General features: G+C 41.4%; 1 protein-coding gene across 2 annotated transcripts in view; it reads right to left on the reverse strand.

The window, feature by feature from the left end:
* Positions 1-20,731, reverse strand: part of LOC114462870 (formin-like protein 20) — a 474,381-nt gene that overhangs the window by 436,309 nt on the left and 17,341 nt on the right. The gene's annotated exons all lie outside the window — the stretch shown is intronic.

Consider the following 20,731-nt stretch of genomic DNA (forward strand, 5'->3'; position numbering starts at 1 on the left):
ATTTATCACAGTACATGTGGACAAAGTGGCCTGCACAGTGCTTGCATCTCTTTCTAATGTTGGTTACCAAATTATACAACTTAAACATTTATATAGTTTACTTGAAAAATAAAAGACTATGTTGCTTTATATGTAAAATACATGAAATTGACTGATTTAGATTTACATGACTTCATACACCTGCTGTATCAAATCTGATACACCATTTTCAGCACGGTTTCACTAAAACAGAGATTATAAAATATAAGCTAATCACATTGCATCAACTCAGTAACTCTTCATATTGATGTTTCAGTAAATCTTTTAATGTTTTTCTTACCTCCATATTTTCAAAATTGGAAAAGTTCTTCTAAAACACATGTGCATCTTTCCTCTTAAATAATGTTGTAGAGTTGCTGTAAAGGCCTCTGTTGAACTAATTACTGCCTCATGGCAGTAATTAGTTCCACCACACCTACCACCACAACTACATCACCTCCCACCACAACTACCACACCTACCACCACAACTACATCTCTCCCACTACAACTACCACACTTCCAATGACAACTACCACATCTCCAACGGCATACCACACTCCCACTACAACTACCAACCACAACTACATCACCTCCCACTACAACTACCACAACTACCTCATCTCCCACCACAACTACCACACTTCCAATGACAACTACCACACCTCCAACGGCATACCACTCCTCCCACTACAACTACCAACCACAACTAACTCACCTCCAACTACAACCACAACTCCTCCCATTACAACTACCACACCTTCAACCACAACTACCACACCTCCAACTACAACATGGCCACACAGTCTGCGCTGTCAACCAACTCAACCACAGGTACTTACTTTTTTGATACTTTTGATTTGGGTTCTGTTATTTTAACCTTAAAGTAATTCTAATACAATTACCCCATAGAGTGGTTAAATTATGAATGCCAAAATATGATAATGTAACCCAGGATTATTTTACTGTTAGAAATATCATTTTATTTTACTGTATAGTGAAAGTGACATTTGACTGTTATGTAAAGTATTGTTTTTTCCCATTGTTATGGTGAAAATTATTAGCCTTGGTTGTAACTTTCCATTATGTGATTTTCATTTCTTCAACTTTGCTCTGGGTCAGACTGCCTTGTCCAAAGCACATGATATGCTTACACACACACTCACATAGTTCCCCAAAACATTCCCAAGGACAGGTGCGTAGGCACTCTCTGTGTGCGCACTCACATGTCACACACACACGCCATACACATCCATTCATTCACACACACAAACACAAACGCACACTCCTCCGTCTCTATGACAACCGACAGATACAGGACTGGTTGTTTAGACCCAAAAGAACAAACTGTCTTTCCTTTTTTCTCCCTCTGTCCTCACCTCCTCCCTCTCTCTGTATCTCTATCTCCTGGGGGGAGGAGGGAGGGGGACTGAGGGGAATATACGTATTGGATCAGAACTGTCTCACTCAATCATCGGACGTCCGCCTGGACGGACGCTAACTTTGTTCCATTTTGTACCTTTTTTCTTAGTTTAGAATAAACATTTTTTATATAAAATCATCAATGCTTCTCCTGGATTCCATCATTCAACCAGAGCAATGAATCATGTCTCAAATGAGGTCAACCGTAAATTCTGCCGTAACAATTGGCGATCACGAACAGGACCATCTTCTGTCCACCCCTCGGACAGAGACTGGATCACGAACCATCGGTTGAACCTCAACACCAATTCGGACTAAGGTAAAGCTGCCTTTATAAATATATATATATATATATATGTAAATTTTCATTTACATATATATATATATTCGCTCTGTGTTGATTTTTTTTTGGAACCAGTCAAGCATTGTATTGATTTTCAGCTTTGAGCTTTGATTTTGATCCTCAGCTGTTCTGTGTTTTGACGCAGTGAATAGCCATGAGAAAGGCTCAAATGGTTGAGGTTCTATGCCTTTCAATGCTGTAGGTTCTCTCTGGTTTTCTTCGGGCTCGGATATTTTGTTTAGGCATAAAATACGGCTGGTCATTATTTACTTTGGTTTTGTTCGGACACCCACAGCCTGTGAGGTCCTGACCATAGATAGACGGGCAACAAGGTTTCTAAAACATCCCAGCGGTGCCATGATCTGAGTTCACCTCTGTACCGAAAGCAAAATAGATTAAAACCCCGAATCTAACCTAAATTGTGTTTCTGTGATGAACAACCCAATAAACAAATAATATATGCATACGCATATACAATCTTGGTATGATGTGAACTCAGATCATGCTTTCAGGCGAGTTTTACTTTTTTATCTTTGTTTTTATTTTGTTTAAACGTGGAATCAGATTTCTCCCTTTGGCTTGGCTTTAATGCTTTCATTTGGAAAGGGAGAGAAAGACAGAGAGCCAAACACACACACGTCGCTGCTGTGTTTTTCTTTTTTTTGGACGTGTGAACACACACACACACACACACACACACACACACACACACACACACACACACACACACACGTACAGAGAGAGAAAGGGAGAGAGAGAGCACACGCACAGGCACGCGCACGGGCGCACGCACACGCACAGCCACACCCATCCCAAGAGAGAGAGGTGGCGCCCCTCACTGGCCAGTTTAGTGCACTACACACTTGTGACACAACATTGTGATTTCTCACCTTTCCTGTGCCTACAGAATAGTGCCATTACACACAGACACTATTTTTATTTTATTTTGATTTCATGTTTGATGGGCAGCACACACTCAAACACACACACACAGATGAATACAGTATTTCATTTTATTTTATTTTACCATCATTATCATTTTTTTTATTATTTAAATTGTTAGTTTCTGTTGGCTTTGTGGTTGTCCCCTGAAGAAACGACATCTTCAATGAAAGAATGAAATCACCTTCAACTCTTACGCTAATGGAATGTCAACATCATTCAAAGGACCAAGCATCAGAAGGAAATGGACAATCAAAGGTGTGTGACCTTTCAGGACTCAAGGACTCAACTCCCATTCAGCAAAGCAATGCTGAAATAACTCGCTCAGTCCCAAGTCAACTCTTCATCGTCTATGAATGGGCCGCATGCCAATGCCCCATCATCAAAGACTGAGAACCTGTGGGCGTCGGAGTGGACACTCCCCCCACCAATGAGTTGCGAGTTAAACGCCACGACTACTGCCTGAATGATGGGCAGCAACTGCAGACTGGTCACACGTCTGCTGGAAATCTTCACCAAAAAGACACTGTTTCAAAAGCCACAAGGATACCAAGCAACAAGAAGTCCACCACAGCCTTTGGTGGTAGTGCTAAATCACTTTAGCCTTGAACTTTGGCATGGAGGGGGACAACTAGCAAATAGCCAACAAGCTTCTCCTTCGCACAATACTAACCCCTCTATCTTCTGACTGTGCACTAGATTATTTTGTTTTCATTTATTCTCTCACACGCAGACAGACCAGACATACAGTCACACACCCACATTCATAACTATGAGAAACACAGAACTTCACACAGAACCCTTCTGTTTGCCACATGAGATCAAGTGTGCCCATCATTTATCTTTGCTTTTATTCATTATGTTGCTCATTTATTTACACTGCTTTGGCCTTTATGAGAAAACAACAAACAAAGGGGAAGAAAATAGTGTTACTGATAAGGCTTTTCTTTCTTTTATTTTCTTGATTGAGGGGAGGGCCCCCACAATGCAAGATATGGTTACATCCGCTGAAGACAGAGCCCTCTGTTGCCTCAGCTTTTGGAGCTGAAGTTTTAATTTTTATTGGCCATGATTTTTTTTGAGCTCACACGTTTTTCTCCTTTGTTATTTCTGAATGATTCTTCTTTTTCTCTTTTGTTTTTACTCAATTTCAGGAAAATTGAGACAGAGATTGAGGACTGCAGCCTCAACAAGTTTAAATTTTGACATTTTTTTTGACCGATACCCTCGTAAACAATCTGTACCTTACCCTTTTTGAAGCTGCTTGCGACAGACAGCCTAGTTCAACATTCATTGTTTTCATTTTGCGCGCCTCCCCTTACCGCGTCGGACTGTCTGGCCGGCCCAAAGCCACTCGACAGCATGGGGGGGGGTACCAAATTTTTCCTGAGAAAAAATGTCCCATTAGTTGCTATGAGTACATAGGCAATTACTTTTCAAACAAGAAGTCCTGGTTTAATGTGCAGAAAAAGGATAAACCTTGCTAGGGAAAGCGCTCTTTGGGGGATAGCGGTCCACCTGATTTGATACATGCTTGGTAACCGAAGACCGTTCTGAACAAATTTCTACGTTCCCTTAGAGTGAGGGTTATTAGAGGTTGCGTGCTCCGTCCAATCTTAGAGGTGCCCAATAAAGTCCTGACAGTCTGCGTTGGTGTTTGTTATTGTTGTTCTCCCCAGTTAGCCGGAGGTTAGAGAGTTGTTCTCCCCAGTTAGCCGGAGGTCGAGAGTTCTCCCCAGTTAGCCGGAGGTTAGTTCTCCCCAGTTAGCCGGAGGTCGAGAGTTGTTTGTTTTGTTCTCCCCAGTTAGCCGGAGGTTAGTTCTCCCCAGTTAGCCGGAGGTCGAGAGTTGCTGTTCTCCCCAGCTTTAGCCGGAGGTCGTTGTTGAGCTTTAGCCGGAGGTTGAGAGTTCTCCCCAGCTTTATCTTTTACAAAGCCGGAGGTCGAGAGTTGTTGAGTTTGTTGAGTTAGACACGGCCGTGCGATTCCTGCCTGATCAGCAGATGAGCAGACTGTCAGTACCACGGGCGATAATCTAAGACTCCGCCAAGGCGGAAGTAAAAAGGAGCGTACCTCTTAGTAATCAGACGATACCAGTAAAAAGCAATTAATTAACACTAAAAGGTTGCCAAGCATGAGGGGGCAATAAGAGCTCATTGACCCCGAGAGAGGAGGTGGACTGGCTATCGCCGCTGGTGGGTTAGATGAGACCTATATTCCACTTAGACACTATGCAGCAAAACCTTGTGAATGCATGGACGTGAAAATTGAGGCATGAACGTGTGCGGTGCATGAATGACTGAATGATGACACGTTACGTATGCCTGAGAGCGTTGTGAGTGCGAATGTGCCGTGGACGTGTCATAGAATGATTGACCGATGAATGGCTGTTTGACTACACATGTTCCTCTGTTTCACCTTCTTTTCCTCCTGGGTTCTGATGCACTTGATCTTCTCCCTGTTTTTGCCAATTATGTAGTGGGGTGTTCAGAAAACACTGCTGCTTGTTAAAAATTAAGGTTTTAGGCCTTGGGCCTTCTAAAAAGTTACCAGGTTTTAAAGGGTTTTTTTCTGGGTGTTTAAAAACACCAAACGACATTTTTTATATATGATACCACTTTCAGTGGAATGACTGGCTTTGACCTTGACTGACCTTACATGTTCAGTGTCCATGTTTTTTTTTTTTGTTGTTATATGTGTATACTCGTTGTGGTGTGCACTTGTCTATGTCTTCGTCTTAGTTGATGTTATTATGTAGCTTTTTCCAAAATACAGGTCGCTGTAAGGGGACGAATCAGATCCAACTAAAGAAAAGAGATATTTTAAATTATCCAGTTAAGTCTTAATGGTTTCCTCTCTTTCTGTTTCTGAGTGTTTCCTAACAGAATGCCACCGCCTTCTCGACTCCGATCCTTCCTCCAGCCGCCATGCCTGGTCACTGCTTGTTATGATGAAGGATGAGAATTAAAGGGAAGTATTGTCCATAACTGTAACTGGGAAGCAAAGGGGAAATAGATTGAAATAGACACGTGACAATATGACATATTGTGGATGTTCTAACATAATATCTATTCCAGAGACTACAGAGACTTCCAATCCAACTGCAAAAGTGGGGACAGATCTTCAAATTTCCATAAGGAGCGTACAGTTGACCCTGGCTTTGACCTTTATGGCTGAGGAGAAGGAGGTCGAGGAGGTTGGAGGGCACAAAGGCAGGCGGACACAAGAGAGAGGAAAACGGAGACACATCCAAAATGATCAGATAAGTGATTTTCCAATGATATTTATCATATGGTTTTAAGAATCCAAATGTATTCTTATGTAAAAAAGGGAAGGGAGGGGCCAACGTCCCTCTGATTTTTGATTTATATTTTATCATAGGAAAATAATATACCCCAAAACCCTCCAACTATTTTCTTCTTGTTCCAACAGCACTTAGCGTGCAAGACCATAAAACACCTTCACTGGGTTTAGACACTTTTAAGGGAAAAATTAAGTGTTCTCAACATTGGGTTGGTGGCCCAATCTGGGTCGCCTGAGATTTAAAAAAGGGTCCTCCTGAAAATCTTGATAATTGATTGAAATAAGAGATAGTTTAAAGTTAAGTAACTTCCAAGTATTTAAGGAAGCTCTCCAAACCGTGCTGGGGCTCGTCACCCCTACGAATGGGATAAATACAGAGAGCAAAAGACAATATGATTGTTCGACTCAACTTAACTTTAATTCTGTCTAACCTTAAAGGGCCAATAATCTTGCTAAACTCTGGTTCAGACACAGAATAGGAGACACTTTTGCCACCAATTGACCTTCAAAGTTAAGTAAATTACATCTCAAATAATAATTATGAGGGAAAATAATGAAATAAATGAACTGACAAATTCAGCTCTATAAAAGAATTAGGCTATGTAATCAGGTGTGGAGTGTTAACATTATTCAGAATAAATAAAGGATAGAATAAGATTTCTCCTTCACAAATAAGAGATAGAAAAAATGAAACAAACAATTTAAATAAATAAATAACATTATTTATTTATTTGGTTAAACTCATTTAGCTTTCTCACATCTCCATGTCTCCCAATTGTATGTTTTCATCTTGAGAAGACATGTAATCACACTCCACACTTCTCCGTCTGACTTGCATGTCCTTCTCCGTCCGACTTGCATGTCCTTGTAAACAGTGGTTCTCAAATTGCTTCTCACCAGGTAAGTAGATGTACCACAGATAATCACTGCAACTCCAGCTATGCTTCTCCTTACTCCAGGAAAAGAAAATCGAATTAATACTTCCTGAAAATCGAATTAATACTTCCTGCTTTTCTTTCAGCCTCATATTTTCCCACTCGCGTGCGAATGGGCTACAGAGCTAGCATGGCTAAAAGCTCACTAACCCACACCTAACCATTGTGTGATTGTGCAGCACCTTTTAGGATCTGAAAAGCTCTCAGATCCTGACCTCTGACCTGTCTCTGCGTTCCTGGCCATACTAACTATTCATTTAGTTAGTTAACTAACCCTAACACCCCTCATCTACAACGCCGACCTAGAAATGAACGACCGAAGGTGGACCGACACTTTCCAAATTCAACTTACGACCCACACGGCAGGCAGTGAGGGTCGCGGAGCGAGCCACGTGGATTCACGCATCACACTCCAGGAAGGTGCCAACAACACCACTGATCGTGGAACCGCAGTAAGGAGCGTTTCCTCTTTTCTGGATTAGGAGCAGTGTTTTGAGGAGCCTTTGTGTGCCCTGAAAGTTGCAACGAAGGGCAGAAGAAAAGTCCCCGGGGTTACAAGCTAATCTTTCTAACGGGGCATATGGTCTGTTGAAACCTTTGAAATCCAACCTTGAGGACATCGTGGGAGATCACAAGCATTTTCCCGCTGTGATGAAGAGGTCACGAGCCCCTCTGTTTATGCCCCAGGAGCAGGCTGGAATTATGCCATTATTCTGTCGTTTCATGTCACTCGTGTTCTGGTCATCGATTGGGGCGATGGTCCTGTCCGCGGTTCCAGTACTCCTCTGGCTCCTGGCCTCCAGGGGGACAATCGAGGACACTGGACTTGAACCAATGAATGCAAGTGTTGTTCCTAATGTGAATGATTCTTTTTACAGGGTGACTAATGCAAGCAGAAATAGACGCTGGATAAACGATATCGTCCTGCACGACACTTTAGCTGCGACCAATGTTACTCATCCGTTTTTCACGAACACCTGGTTCCGATACGCGCACTATCAAGCTAAAAGTAGGGGCCTATCCAACTGTTTTTGTTCTTACATGCCTGTGTCATCAACACACCCCCACTTAACCGCGATACCAATGGATGCTTCCGACTCCTTTTGTTATTTGTCTCACTCTAATTTCGGCATGGGGGACCCCAACCGTTGTTCTAAACCGCCAGTAAAAAAACTGACTACACTACGCGATGACACATCTTCCGCTATGTATGTAGATTACACGCGATCCACACTTTTTTCCCTTCTGTTTCGCCAGAAACGGAACTCGCAAACTAGGCCAGATTCCCGGTCATAATTTCAATTTTACTTAGTCCTGAATGCGACACCGCACATAATTCGCACACATGTGCCCACATTCATACACCCGGGACTAATAGCTTTCATCCACACGACGATCTGGGGTACGGCTGCGCGTCGAAACCTTAGAATACAGGTTTAAGTCCTTTGTTAACGCGTCATTTTTGGCCCTTACTGGCCTCTCTGGGGGAAATCACGAATATACGCTTAATGGTCCCACAAAGTAGAATGGTCCTAGACCTACAGACCGTGGCCAAAAGAGGCGTTTGACGCCATGAACAAAGACCGCCACGTCCTATAACCCTTCCGCCGCCGGAAGCCCAGCCTGAAGTGTTTATGATGAGTGTTTTTGATGTCTCAGATGATGACTCTGCTTACTGATGACACCTACATATGTTTTTGTTGCTGTGCCGTGCTGACATTTATACCATGTGTGTTTTTGCTACTAGTGATATATATTCCATATTCATTGATCACCAATGATGTTAGTTGCTAAGGATATTTGATTTTATTGTGCAGTGTCCCCTGGAAAAAATAATGCTTATATCCATAGTGTTATAACGGTGTCAATATCATTTGTCCTACGGACCATGAGGTTGCGCTAGAATTACACTAATTTTGATTAATGTTTTATGTGTTTTGGGCTGTGCTAAAGTTAAACAACTTACTAACTAATTTCGCTTTTTTTGTGTTGGACTTTGTCCAAAAAGAGTGGATTGTTATGGTGAAAATTATTAGCCTTGGTTGTAACTTTCCATTATGTGATTTTCATTTCTTCAACTTTGCTCTGGGTCAGACTGCCTTGTCCAAAGCACATGATATGCTTACACACACACTCACATAGTTCCCCAAAACATTCCCAAGGACAGGTGCGTAGGCACTCTCTGTGTGCGCACTCACATGTCACACACACACGCCATACACATCCATTCATTCACACACACAAACACAAACGCACACTCCTCCGTCTCTATGACAACCGACAGATACAGGACTGGTTGTTTAGACCCAAAAGAACAAACTGTCTTTCCTTTTTTCTCCCTCTGTCCTCACCTCCTCCCTCTCTCTGTATCTCTATCTCCTGGGGGGAGGAGGGAGGGGGACTGAGGGGAATATACGTATTGGATCAGAACTGTCTCACTCAATCATCGGACGTCCGCCTGGACGGACGCTAACTTTGTTCCATTTTGTACCTTTTTTCTTAGTTTAGAATAAACATTTTTTATATAAAATCATCAATGCTTCTCCTGGATTCCATCATTCAACCAGAGCAATGAATCATGTCTCAAATGAGGTCAACCGTAAATTCTGCCGTAACACCATGTACCGTGAATGCACCGCAGCTCTGCACACGGCATTTTGCGTTAGAGAGAGACAGAACTTTCTATCACTTTCTCCTCGAGTCAGTGAGGAAAAGCGGCTCTGGAAACAACAGTTTTGAGCGCTGGAAGTGTTTCCTGTAAGCTGGAAAGTGATGTTGTCGAGTCCTGTGATGTTTTGAGCCAAGGAAAGCAAAGAATATCCTGGTGAGTGTTGCTGGACGGATGTATGTATGATGGATGTGTCACGGCAAATTTGCGGTTGACCTCATTTGGAGACATGATTTATTGCTCTGGTTGAATGATGGAGTCCAGTTGAAGCGTGATGATTTTATAAAAAGGGATTTATTATAAACTAAATCAAAAAGAGTACAAAAGAAGAAGTGTCCCATCCTGTTGGAATGAAAGGCAGCCCACAACAAGGATGGTCAAAAGGCTCGTGGCAGAGCAAAATGCAAGACCCACTAACTAACAGTTTCACAGCTTAAGCTTTTTATACAGATAACAGAAAAAGTTCCACCCTGAGGTAAGGAGAAGGAGGGAGTCAGATGCCCAACAGTGGAAACGTTTGAGGATGATGAAGATGTGTATATTATGAGGAAGGTTGGGCGCCAATGTTTTCTGTCCTTGATAGTGTGTGTGCGTGTATATCTGCATGTGAGTTTGAGTTTGGCCTTCAGCAGACACAGTGAGTTGCACTGTGGATACAATACAATCTGTACTGTTTAATCTAACATGACTCAGCTGTTCAAAAGTGCAAAGAGTAATGCAGTCATCATGTATTAAAACATGTCGAATTATACACACATTTGATGATATGATGATGAATATAATAATTGCCATAACAATATATATATATATATATATATATATATATATATATATATATATATATATATATATATTATCTTTGTAGATGTGAGAGTTTTTTCAGAGGATGTGCTCCTCCCACACTGTGACCAAACAATGGCATTTTTCACGTTTCTACTAATGTGGTGGCATCATATAAAATCATAGATGCTGAATGCTGCGACACAAACAACTGCAACTCAGAAACTGACTGGTGAGTGATAATGGAGAAATTAATTTGAAGTGGAATGGAACCCATAATATACCTATAAAAGGAATACTTAGAGAAATGTTATCTACATGTAGTATATAAATACAGTGCAATGATTTCCCAGAGCCACCAGGTATCAAACCATCAACAGGTCAAAAGAACAAAAACTCTTCTTTTACTTTCAGCTCCACAAAGTTAAATCAGATCTGACTTAGTAAACAAATCTTTATAATACAGATTGCACACAGTCTTTCACTTACATAAGTAAAGAATCTGCCTCAAAGACAACATACAGTATTAATACAACTGTTATGAAGTCATGTTGTTTATTCTTCACAAAGCTTCACTAACCAAATACGGCTTACTATGTCAATATACATTATTATCATGTCAAAACAGTTTGGGATATTAATGAAAAATTATTTTAGATCTCTTATTATTTTACAAGATTCAATCCCACCTTAAAGAGTAACATAACCCCCAAACAGACTTTTTTCTACTAAATACATATGTATTTGGGTATGAAGTAGTGCAGTTTATCAATCCTAGTCCCACTATTCACATTTTAGTAAAAGTATTTAAAGCTAGGGTTAGGTGATTTTCTCCAGATACACTTTTTAAATTTTTGGTTGAAATTGTCTTTATGTCCTGACAAAAATTAAGATCTTATGTGCTCTGAAAATGGAATGAAGAAACTCTGTCAACTGTAGCAGCTGTAAATCTGTAATAACTTTGACCAATGGAAAAAAAAAACTGTTCGTTTTTTTTTTTTTTTAACTAATCACGTCTCCCTGTCTCCCTGCTTGTTCTCGATCCCTCGCATGCACGAGCTCACTGAAAGCGCATCACCGCTGACAGAGTTTTTGATGACGTTTTTTAACAAAGGAAATGTTGAAGTTTATTGTTTACTTACTGCTGAATGAGACATGAGACAAAGTTTCTACACAGTAATAATTTTCACACTCTTTCACAGAATTGCGCCTGTGCGTCCTGGGTGGGTCATAGGTTGAGAGGGATATAAACGTATCCAGGGTTTACCGCTGATGCTGATTTCGGCCGATCAGAGCACTTTTAAAAACCGATGAAAGCAGCAGTATTGAAGCGAGGCACTCCCCTCGCTTCCACCCCTGGTGAATGAAAACACTGTCCAACACTGGCGGATTAGGACTCTACCCGGAAATGATGCACATATCTGAGCACTTTTGTAAAACCAATGAGAGAAACAGTATCAAAGTAACAGACCACTGCTTCCACACTCCTCTCCCAAGCTTTCAACTTTTTTATTGTTATGTAATTTCTGTATTTACTTTAATGTTGTTGTTGGTTTCTTTTTCTGACTTGTTTAGTTGTTTTAACGACTGTAAAGTGTTTTAGAGTTTTTGAAAAGTGCTTATAAATATTATTATTATTATTGATGGGACAAGTGAGATTTCCGAGAGTTAAAAGCACAGTATGAGTTCTCACTTTGAAAAGGTAAATGTACGAGGTACACCATTCACTAACCACCAGTGCACAAGATGGACAGGTCAATAAGTGAACTGGAGTAATGCCATCAGCTGAAACAGTTTGAAATTTTCAGCTCGTGTGCAGCATTAGCTTTGGCAGCTAACTCGGTCTTTCAGCCTCGGAGACTGATGCTACGTTACGCAAAAAAATCTTTCAAGGAATCAACGCTCCAACAGGTAAAATATTCTAAATCATTGTCAGACTCGCTTCCTACATCGTCAGCCATGACGAGTATATCCCTCTTGACCTTTGACCTAATGCGGAAGAACTGAACCAGTGCGAGAGTGTGAAAAATGCTTATACAAGCGATGAGCTGAGCTCCTCTTCTGCAGCAGCTGTGCGCATGCATGTGAGTGAGAAGGAGCACAGAGGGGAGGGGGGTAAAGGCGGAGCCATCGGGGAGGCTACATTCAAAATCATGCTAGCTTACAAAAATCACCTACCCTATTTTTACATTTTGCGTGTTCAGTTGTAAAAGGTCAGAGTTACTACACTCTAAGGGCTGAATGCTGCTATTACAACTGAATTTTGCTATTGGCTGAAACGGATTCTTTGGATTACCCCATGTCATCAACTCTCACTGTTGGCCCTGCCCCTCCTATAAAAGATGAGAGGAGGGAGGAGGGTTTCCTCCAGTCACAGCCCTCCATGAGTATTGATTGACAGCCTCAATGAGTAACTCCACTGTTCCATTTGTGAAATAGCCACTGCAGCGGTGATGTTTTGGACCCTGTGCTTCTATAAAGACCATTTTCTGGTCTAATCAGAGGGTTCATCAAGCTTTGTGTGTATTTACAGATACATTATGTGTGTATTCCCGTGTGTCTCTGCGTGTGCGCGGATGTGTCTGTGTATGTTTTATCACTGTGTGCGTGAGGTGGTGGGAGAGTAGGGCTGTATGGCTGTGTGTGAGCTTCCCGTTGTGACTGTATGTGCCTGTGGTTGTAGTGACACATCTCAGCTATGAACTCGCAATGAGTGTGTGTGTACAGACACATCATTGTGTGTATTACCGTCTGTCTCTGCGCACAGTGCTGTAGGCTGCCTGAGTGGGCGTGTCTTACTACTACAGCAGTAAAGCCCATAATCAAGGCATTTTTTTTGAATTTCCCTCCTAGTGGCAGGTCAGCAGAAAGCAGGGGATTATTTATTCTTTAAATGGACCTGCTTAATGTCCCGATACAACTTTTTCCCTTCCGATACGATACCAATTTTGCAGCCTTTGGTATTGGTCGATACCAATATCGATACGATATATCAGCATGGAATCATAAAAACTTTTATTACTTATTTTGTAGTGTGGAATGTTGGAAAAGGCTTGATCAAGTGATGTTACTCAAACAGAGAACAATAGTCAGCAACAGTAGGTGTGAGAAAAACTCACCCATTTGTTATTAACCAAATGGTTACATCATTTTAACCTTCAACATATTATCTACAGTATTCTACAATGGAATAAATATAATATATATATGAAATCTTAGATACAGTCTGATAAAATCCGATATTCATTTTCTGGCTGATATCGGACAGATATCAATATCGGATCGAGACACCCATAGTTCTTTTTTTTTGGTACTAAATGTTCTATCTGTCCTCTGCCTTTGTAATATTCTCTCATATCCATGCTCTGTTTATCCTCCAGTTCCAGGACTTCAGTATTTACTGTTTTTAGAAAACTTAAACAAGCTAATTTTTATCTTTGTAAATGTTTCATCAGGAGAGGAGAGTTTTTTCAGAGGATGTGCTCCTCCCACACTGTGTCCAAACAACGACATCTTGAACTTTTATACTGATGTGGTGGCATCATATGAAATCATTAATGCTGAATGCTGCAACACAAACAACTGCAACTCAGAAACTTTGCCTGGTAAGTGATGGTGGAGGTGTTGGTTTGTTTAAGTAAATGAACCAAAAATATGTTCTATGAAAATTATATAGAAAAATGTATATGCATGTCACATTTTAGTCCCCGTTCAACAGGAAGAAAATGACCTTAAGTGTTTCTTTTGTCTCTCTGGCACCAACATTTGCTCGTTTTCTGTCCATTGTGAAAGAGTACAGGACCGCTGCTTTTATGGATATGATGTATTTTTACACTGGAGTGAAATAGATCAAATGTCTCAGACACTTTGTTCACATAGGGGCGAATTCACTAAGATCTGAAATAAAAGGTGGTAAACCAGTTGCGTCCCAAAATACTTTGGTGACGCAGTTTCCTCACCTGCTGTGAGGAATTCACTAAGATTGCAGCAATGATTACTGCACGTACAAAACTGCTGGAGACCGCCTTATTTAAATGAGCGTTTTGCTCGTTCAACATTGAGACGTGAGTGCACAAGCACATTTGACTGAGGAAGTTAAATTGGAGACAGATGGACTTCTCTGTCTGCTGCACAAACATTTAATAATGTTGAAACCTTTTTCCTATTTATACATTTTTTTAAACAACTTTAAAATCTAATGATATATTTTCCCTCTAATTTAATGTGGCTGTTCCATCAGTTCCTGTAACTTTGCTCTGATCAGTCCATGAAAGACAGTCAGATTTGGACAGAAATCGTCCTATTGATCTGAGTTAATGCAGCAACACAGTCTGTCACTCAGTCTACACCATTTCAAGATGATCTACTGAGCATCATTTAGCAGGTCTGAGCTCCTGAATATCGCTGTCTCACCACACTCATATGTGAACTTTGTGCCATCACTGCATAAATTACGCATCTGATCAGCTGATTCTGGTCTGAAGCTCCGACTTCCATCAACGCGACACAAGAGTTTGACGGTCAAAACAGCACTGAAGCGGTGCGTCCATAGCGCACACAGCATCCTCTCTCCACCGCAGCCACACCAGACTCCACACGCACCCGTGCGGGTGTGAAGTTTTTTCTCTCCCACACACACACTTTACTCTGCATTTTCTTATTCAGTGGCTGTTAAATATTGACTATTGTTTTATTTAAAATATTTTCTTATTCTAGAAAGATTAACTGAAACAAACACCACAAACAGTTCCAGATTTGATGAATTGCATTGCGCCCACTGCATTAATATATTTATATTTCCCCCTCCCATTTTTTTGCGCCCCTTATGAGATCCACCCACTTAACATATTCATCAGAGGGAAGCGCGCTAAATAGATTGTGGGCGCATTGTGACGTGGAGAAGACGCGTAATCCTGATTCCCTGAGGTTTGTACCCCTTATTAGCACGTGGAGTGACATTTGCACACGTTTTAATGCCCCTAAACCTTAAGGGAATTTGCCTCCTAATGTATTAAAAAAGTAAGGTTGACTTCAAACTCTAAAAGGCTGTTAAAGGAAGGTACGTATCTTTTATGCTATGTATCGAGATTGTGTTACTATGTGACACAGCTGTACGGGTGTGTTTTGAGTGCGTCACAGCGCAGTCCGGTTGATGTCACTAGACAGAGGAGTTATCACGATACTTACATAATCGCACCAGAAGGCCTTTAAAGGAAGTGTTATAAACAATAAACAGCTAAACAGGTCAGTGTTTCTAACAAAGGAGTACAAAAAGAATTAACGTTTTGGTGATGTAGTTACTTTAAATATGGTCTGAAGTGTTTTATTTTTATGTTTAGTATGTGCTTAACTTCCTGTTTCACTGTATTTGCTCTGTGCTGAGTTGATGCGTCGTGCTCCAGCATCTGCCAAAAATAGAAGCCTTGCGTATCTCTACCATATGGCTCTGAACTGTCAGAGCTGCGCACCATACCCGGTGGAAATTAACACATAGACTAAAGTGAAACCTATCAGCTCCGCTGGCGTGGTGGAGATGTAACGCAACGGGTCCGTATCCAGTGGAAATTGGGGGTTAAAGTGATTATATTACAATTACTCCGCAGACTGGTTAAATTATGAATGCAAAAATATGTTAACAAAAGAAAATAAATAAAATGGGAGTTTAAATATGACGCTAATTTTATTTAACCTGTCCTCATACTTGTTGTGGCGGTTTTGAATGAAATGAGAGAGTCAAGTTAAAGGGTTGCTGGTGAAATGCGGACAAAGGGTTTATTGGGTCAAAGGGTTTTGAGGCAGACCGGCCTGGGATTCAGAGGTTTCAACATGAATCTGTAGCTGTTCTGTGCTCTCAGGGTTTTGTAGCTGCTGATAGCGCTAGCCCAGGGGTGACCAATCCCAGTTTCACAACTCCTACTCTGACATTTAGGTCCTGTTCACTGTCTTGAAACAATAATATTGTGTTTGCTCTGGAAGTAATGAAAAAAGGGGGTCTTGTTTAGAGGCAGAGCCCTATTTTAACTGGGTGGTACACTTTGCCACAAAGCCAACAGTGGAATAGTTCACAAAATTAATTTTCTTATTTTTTTTCTATTTTGTCTGCACATGCTGTTGGAGGCTAACACAATTATTGCATAATGGTCATAATTATTGCATATTTGTGACCATCACCCGCCCTACCTAATGAAGGGTAAGAAGAACTTTATTATAAGGAGGATATAAAAAGAGAGGGCAGTGTTACACCTAGGGGAGGGGAACGGAACAGGGAAGAGGGAGTCAGGGTAGGAAATGTAAAGGGTGGGGAATAGGTGACTGCTTTAAAGTGAGAGTGAGATGTTATAGTTGTGTATATTGTGCTTCTTGTGTTGTGAAATCCATTCAGCCAGTCTGGTGACAAGTGTGGAGCTCAAGTATAATGGTGGTGGTGGCCGTGACAACAGGGAAGGAGTGAGTGGTTATACCTAAAACTGGTATTTGGGATCAACGTATCTAAGGTTAAGCCCAGTACAAGTTTATCCCACAGACCAAGTAATGCCAGTGCATCTATGACCAACGTTTGTGCAAGATCCACTTCTGCAAACCCAGGCACCACCACAGGCCCGAAGAGGCCGCCAGGCCAGCAGAAAGAGCAGGGGCCAAGGAACTCATGATCGAGCACCCCCCCAGACGCCCCAGAGACCACAGGCAGAGAGGCAGCCACCGCCCCAACACACAACCGAGAAGGCCCCAAGGGTATTATAATATGTTGCTTAACTCACTCAGTGCCCCCGACGAGATATCTCGTCATTTCAAATCCGAACGCTCAGCACCATTGATGAGAAACTCGTCATTTTCGTTTTTTCACGGGGATTACAAGAAAACACCCTGGCGGAGGTCCCTCATCAATATCTAAGCTGTGGGGTGTTGTAGTGACCAACGGTGCCCTGACGATGGCCGCGGTGCACCTTTAGATGAGAGATTAGCCACTGATGCTACCATTAGCTGGGTGGGAGAAGGAGGAACGAGTGAGAATATGGCGCTTCAAAGTGATATTGTGACGTATCCAGCAGCTCACAGCTCCACATACTAACACAGAACATGTGTGGACCTGAGTGGATTATTGATAATGTTGTGAGATAAAACCATCAACTAACCGGGCTAAACGGGTCATTGCTGCGTGTCGGGAGGAAGTTACGTTTGTGTGCAGACTGATGGGAGGGAACATTGGAGGAATGCCAAAATACAGTAAGAAATCCATTCAACTCTGACATAAATAATTATAATTTTGCCATCAAAAGCCCGGTCTCAGTGTTTTTTTTTTTATGTTTTATGTTAGGAAAGAATGTTCAGATATTAGAGTTGTCACTAAAGCAAAAAAAAAAATTTGCTTTAAAGTCACTGACAGGATTTTTTTACAAAAAGGCTTTTTTCTCAGCTTTTTGCTCTGAAACTGAAGATTTGTGTAAAACTTGCTCTATTCAATGGCTGATTACAAAAGAACGGAACGAGCTAGAAACAAATGTTTTTTTTCTCATGAAAGTAGAGGCTTCAATCTTTCAGAATCTGGTGTCAGATATCGGTAATAGTCATAGAAGAAAATATAAAGTGGGTCTTTAAAATCAGTCAAAATGCTCAAAAACAGCTGGCACTGAGGAGGGTAGAAAATTTGAAAATGGCTGGCACTGAATGAGTTAAAAGAAGACATTGTTTGGTTTATTTCCAATTCACATGAAAACATGTCATTTGAAATAACACAAAAATAAATTGATCCTATTGTTAAAAAAAAATGAAGAAAAAAAACATTTAAAAAGTTTTTAACATATTTTTTACATTTTTACATATATACCTGTATGTTTTAATGACATGTTAATGATTTATTTCCCACAAATACTGCAAGGATAAACATGATCAGAAAATTTCTGTAACACAAATAAAAATGTAACATCAAATGTGCATCGGTCATAAAACTCTGAAAAAAATCTAGTGCTGGCATAACTCAAAGTACTATTCAGAGCTGGCCCTTTAAAACTGGCAAAAACACAGGTTTGACACTGACCATTCAAAACCCTTGTCTCGCCTGCTTCATTGGCATGCAGTCCACTAGTGGCACTAGTACTACTAGAGGACTGCATGTTGACCTTTACAAGTGTGGTGGGTTCCCCTTTATCTAAATGTTGATTTGATGATGTGAAGAGTTCTCCGCAGACACCTTCTTGATATTTTATTAATACAACGTGAAGATGAGTGTCCGAATTAGACCCTCCATGGTAAGGTCTGAGAGCAGCAAAGCCAAATGCTACTCTAAGGAAACAGCCAAGCAAACATATATGATCTGACGAGAAACCTGAAACCAACATGTGGTGTCTTAGGCTTTAGCTAAGGGGAAAGAGAGGAAGCAACAATTGTTTACTGTGACCCTAGAGGTGTTAAACTCCTTGTCAATACACTCAAGTTAACTAGTAAAGAGCAAATGTCCAATAGTTACACTTGTAAAGTAAAATAGTTCAAAACGCTTAGCTAGTTAATTACTAAAAGCATAAATGTCCCTAGTACCTCAAGTGTCAGTCTTATTGATCTTACTTGTTAACAAGTAGGGTTCAAGATGTTTACTAGTAGTAAAAAGTGTGACCTTGCCAATTAACTAGAAAGGCCAAACACAGTTAACTAGTTAACAAGTAAGTGTAAAATGTCCACTAGTTGCACTAATCAGGGTCTTTTTGGCAGTACTAGTTAACTAGTTAGAGAAATTGTCACGTTAACTCTCACATAAAACAAACTTCAAGAACTGCGTTCTTTCATCTCTGTAACATTGCTAAAATCAGATCTATCCTGTCTCAGAGCGACGCCGAAAAACTAGTCCATGCTTTTGTTACCTCTAGACTGGATTATTGTAATTCTCTTTTAGCAGGCTGCCCAAGCAAGTCGCTTAAGACACTTCAGCTGGTTCAAAATGCTGCAGCACGTGTACTGACTAAAACTAGGAGAAGAGATCACATTACTCCTGTATTAGCCTCTCTGCATTGGCTTCCCATAAAATATAGAATAGAATTCAAGATTCTTCTTCTCACTTATAAAGCCTAAATGGACAGGCACCAGTCTATCTCAAGGAGCTTGTAGTGCCATACAATCCCCCCAGAACACTACGCTCTCAAAATGCTGGCCTACTCATTGTTCCATTTGTCTCTAGAAGTAGTATAGGAGGAAGAGCTTTCAGTTATCAGGCCCCACTTCTCTGGAACCATCTACCAACCACGGTTCGGGGGGCAGACACCCTCTCTCCCTTTATGCTGCGTTCACACCAAACGCGGTTTCTGCAGCACAAGCGAACAGATTACATGCAAAGTCAATGGTTTAGACGCGCTGGGAGGCGAATTATTCGCCGGTGGGGCGGCGCGGACTGTTTCGCGCGTTGAACGCTAAGGCTGCGGCAAGCGCGCTCCCGATTTTCGCGTTATTCGCCGTTCGCTTGAGTTGAAAAAATTGAACTCCAGCGGCTGTTTCGCGTGACGTGCAGGCGCGAAAGCCAATCAGAGTCCTTGTTGGCAATGACGTCAGGCAGGCAACACGGAAACCAGTATTTTCACCCGTTCAACCATTGAGGAGAAGCTAATCGTAGCGGTGTGTGACCACCGGGAACTGTATGACACGGCCTGTTATTTTAACCGGGACCAGGACAAGGAAGGATTTGGTGTGGAGGAGAATCAGCGAGGAGGTGGAGCAGCAGGTAAATGTTCTCTCTGTAGTTTTCATCTTTGAAAGTCGGCAGTGAGTGAGGATAGCATTAGCTAATGATAGCATTAGCCGCTAACACCAGCTATTTTCACTTATGGGTTATGAGAGGAAAAAAAAGTCAGGAGAACCGTAGTGGGTCAGCTGCAGGAACATCCAAACTGTGGAAATACCCTGTGGTCATGTCCTTCATCGACCCCTTTGTTTCACCGCGAGAGACAAGCAGCAACATGGGGTAGAGGGTTGAGGAAGACAGGACCGCAGAGTATGGTCAACCATCAGAGACTGGAGGTTTGTTTATCGGTGCAGACATATAGAAATATATACCAGGTTAATATTCAGGCCTTTATGCATTACAGGGCTTCTTCTAGTGGGGGGATCTAAATCTAGTATAGTGATTTAAAATCTATAGTAATGTGTTTCATATATTGTGTTTGCTGTCACTCAGAGGTAAACAATCAGATGAGTGATGGCGAAGGACAGGGAGGGGGAACAGATAGTGCTCAGGGAGCAGGAGAAGATGCTGATGATGGTGATGGTGCTACAGCAGCATCTCCTGCAGAAACAAGTGCAGCCAAACCATCTGATATGAACATGACAGAAGTTGTTTTGCAT

Source organism: Gouania willdenowi, chromosome 5 (genome assembly GCF_900634775.1).
Source record: "Gouania willdenowi chromosome 5, fGouWil2.1, whole genome shotgun sequence".
NCBI lineage: Eukaryota > Metazoa > Chordata > Actinopteri > Blenniiformes > Gobiesocidae > Gouania > Gouania willdenowi.